Genomic DNA, 4,451 nt, shown 5'->3' with positions numbered 1-4,451 from the left:
TTTGTGAGGATAATTTTATTTATTTCAGAGTAGATTTCCACACCTATGCTGTGTATGATAAGTCATGCAATGTTCTGTGTATTGTCTCAGATTTAGTACTAAATGATAACTGAAGGCTAATGGTAACTGTTTTACACTGGCGTTATTTTTGGTTGGCTGACGTTAATGTTCTGGCTATTTTGTATGATGATCTTCACAATTTAATTTGTAGGGATACTTTAAAAGCATCTATGTTATTTAAATGCACCTGGGTTACGTGCTTTAAACGAGTGATCAAACCATTTACCTCTGCACATGAGAAAGACATTCAAAGACACACTGGACTATCAAACACCTGAACTATTATGTAAGGGAAAATATTGGATGAATGACAATGTCAGATGTATAATCGCAGTTTGCTTTTAGCCTTCGTAATATAGTGTGAAAGACGGTATAGAAGAGTCCCTACCTTTCCCAAGGACTGTGACAATCACGCGGGTCTTACTGCTGGTGAGATGTACTGATGGCCTTAAACGTTGACACAATCGTCATCGTTTACCACTTTCATATAGGTAGAAATTATATATTTATGTTCATTTCTCTTTTGGTTCTTGTGAGGGTTGACCCCAACCTATATGATGGCTTGGAATAAGCATCTTGGATGAGCCTGGTGAAGAACTGACTCACCGATCTGATTGATTGATCTATTGGTCGAAAATATTTAGTGCTCATGATACACTGCTTTTGACAATGTGGTAGCGTAATGTTCCAGGACTCATTGGGATGAAGAGACAGAGGAACACCGTCGTTATTTGCTGCTGGCGAGGGCTGTGACAGATGGTGACGTGTTAGGGAAACTGTGCAGTCGGCAGTATCGTGAAGGAGTTGTTTGCTCATTGAGATCAGTATGTGCTGGATACCATTGTTTTTAAGGATAATTTCCCGATCACATTTATCTCATCCGCTTAACACCAATAATAAAACCCCATCGCCCTTCAGTGTAGCCAAGCTCCACAGGAATATGATGCCAAAGGGCAACCCGATGTATGAAATATGTTTTTCATGTTGTCATCAACCATTTTTATGTATCTTTTAAAAAGCAAACTGTGATGGATTTGGGATGTTATGATCTGCAACATTCTTGCAATTTCTGTTTTCCAGTGCACGTGTTGTTGTTATTGCCGTGATCACGTGTTCATGTTTGTATTTACTTGTGTTGAGTAGGTGAAATGCGCAAGTAAGAAGTCTTTCTTATATCTGTATGGTGTTTAACAGTGCATGATACACACTTTCTTATATCTGTATGGTGTTTAATAGTGCATGATACACACTTCCTTATATCTGTATGGTGTTTAACAGTGCATGATACACACTTTCTTATATCTGTATGGTGTTTAACAGTGCATGATACACACTTTCTTATATCTGTATGGTGTTTAACAGTGCATGATACACACTTTCTTATATCTGTATGGTGTTTAACAGTGCATGATACACACTTCCTTATATCTGTATGGTGTTTAACAGTGCATGATACACACTTTCTTATATCTGTATGGTGTTTAACAGTGCATGATACACACTTTCTTATATCTGTATGGTGTTTAACAGTGCATGATACACACTTTCTTATATCTGTATGGTGTTTAACAGTGCATGATACACACTTTCTTATATCTGTATGGTGTTTAACAGTGCATGATACACACTTTCTTATATCTGTATGGTGTTTAACAGTGCATGATACACACTTTCTTATATCTGTATGGTGTTTAACAGTGCATGATACACACTTCCTTATATCTGTATGGTGTTTAACAGTGCATGATACACACTTTCTTATATCTGTATGGTGTTTAACAGTGCATGATACACACTTTCTTATATCTGTATGGTGTTTAACAGTGCATGATACACACTTTCTTATATCTGTATGGTGTTTAATAGTGCATGATACACACTTTCTTATATCTGTATGGTGTTTAACAGTGCATGATACACACTTTCTTATATCTGTATGGTGTTTAATAGTGCATGATACACACTTTCTTATATCTGTATGGTGTTTAACAGTGCATGATACACACTTTCTTATATCTGTATGGTGTTTAATAGTGCATGATACACACTTTCTTATATCTGTATGGTGTTTAATAGTGCATGATACACACTTTCTTATATCTGTATGGTGTTTAATAGTGCATGATACACACTTTCTTATATCTGTATGGTGTTTAATAGTGCATGATACACACTTTCTTATATCTGTATGGTGTTTAACAGTGCATGATACACACTTTCTTATATCTGTATGGTGTTTAATAGTGCATGATACACACTTTCTTATATCTGTATGGTGTTTAACAGTGCATGATACACACTTTCTTATATCTGTATGGTGTTTAATAGTGCATGATACACACTTTCTTATATCTGTATGGTGTTTAATAGTGCATGATACACACTTTCTTATATCTGTATGGTGTTTAACAGTGCATGATACACACTTTCTTATATCTGTATGGTGTTTAATAGTGCATGATACACACTTTCTTATATCTGTATGGTGTTTAATAGTGCATGATACACACTTTCTTATATCTGTATGGTGTTTAATAGTGCATGATACACACTTTCTTATATCTGTATGGTGTTTAATAGTGCATGATACACACTTTCTTATATCTGTATGGTGTTTAATAGTGCATGATACACACTTTCTTATATCTGTATGGTGTTTAACAGTGCATGATACACACTTTCTTATATCTGTATGGTGTTTAACAGTGCATGATACACACTTTCTTATATCTGTATGGTGTTTAATAGTGCATGATACACACTTTCTTATATCTGTATGGTGTTTAACAGTGCATGATACACACTTTCTTATATCTGTATGGTGTTTAATAGTGCATGATACACACTTTCTGAAGGAAGATCATATAAAGTACTCATGCTCTGAGCACACAGAATGATTTGTTGACTCCTATACTATCTATTTGTTAAATAATCAATAAATCAATTTTTAAATACTCAATACTTAATTTTGAATGAATAATGCTATAAATGAAGTTTTTAAAAATTCTTTTCCTGGAAGGAGAGCCTGTAATTGTGTCATCTGTCTGTACTATATTGTATATTGTATGTAGTTTATAATGAAATGAAAAGCAGAAATGCAAAAAAATGTATATATTATACAAGTGACCTGGCTGAAATGATGCCGATGCGACATTACATTTTAACTCACTCACTCACAAGTAACCTGTTGTCCATAAATCTACATATATACATGTATGTTACATTGCTTTTAAACTGATTATTTTAAATGACTTGAAATAACCTTTAACACCGAAGATTGCTTATTTACTTATTTTTTAACCTTTATAGAAAATAAAAATTGTATGTCTATATATTACATACCTTTAAAAGTGTTTCATTTTAACTGAGATGTCACTGTCACGAAAACAGACATTCAACTCACACACACAGACACACACACGCGCGCGCGCGCACACACACACACACAATTGTAAATGAATACAACTAAGTCTGAACCTCATGCTTTCTTGTTGAATGCCTTATGTATATTTGCAATATGTTAATGTGGACGTTCATTTTCTTAACAAGTGACCATTTAAAAGTCAATCCATAGAATTCGTATCCGACTTAATAAGATCAGTGTTGTGGTATCACGGCAGCCACCTACGACCTAAGTCACATTCCTCACACCCGATGGAGGCTGGTCAGTTTTTGTTTGTTTGTTGTTTAACGCCGCACTCGGCAATAGTCCAGCTTTATGACGGCGGTCCGTAAATAATCGAGTCTGCACCAGACAATCCAGCATCATGACCATCGATCCACGCAATACAAACACGATAATATGCATTAACCAAGTCAGCGAGCCTGACCACCCGATCCCGTTTGTCGCCTTTTACGACAATCATTGTCGCCTTTTACGGCAAGCAGTGGTTGCTGAACACCTAATCTACCCCGGATCTTCACGGGTGTACACTGTATGAAGCCTTTGGTGTCCCCGTCATTATATATTGATAAGAGCGGCGCAAACCACATTATTTCAACTCAGAAAGAATGCTTGGTTTAAGTTACACGCGTCGCAGTTCTGTTCAGTGCACAACATTGATCAGTCGGGCCCCCTCTAGCGTGGAGGAATACGCTTGTAACACGTAACTACGGTAGTTGCATGACATAGACAGCAATCACGCTATAGGTATTTCCCCAGTATGGCGTTCAGGTAAATTGTAAGGGAAGCCGACCGGTTTCAGTTCATATGCTGGAAGACAGCGTGGATCACAGTGTTGAGCTACAGATAGGGAGGTAGCAGAATGTACAAGGTGATTGTAAGTCCCATACTTTAACATAGGGAATAACCCTCACCTTTTAGAAAACACCTGGTATCATCACACATACTAATGATACAGTCGGAATCATACACTGTTTTTTAGCAGAGT

This window comes from Haliotis cracherodii, unplaced genomic scaffold, assembly GCF_022045235.1.
Source record: "Haliotis cracherodii isolate W230 unplaced genomic scaffold, xgHalCrac1.p SCAF_1, whole genome shotgun sequence".
In the NCBI taxonomy this organism is placed as follows: domain Eukaryota; kingdom Metazoa; phylum Mollusca; class Gastropoda; order Lepetellida; family Haliotidae; genus Haliotis; species Haliotis cracherodii.
Note: the sequence above shows the minus strand (reverse complement) of the source record.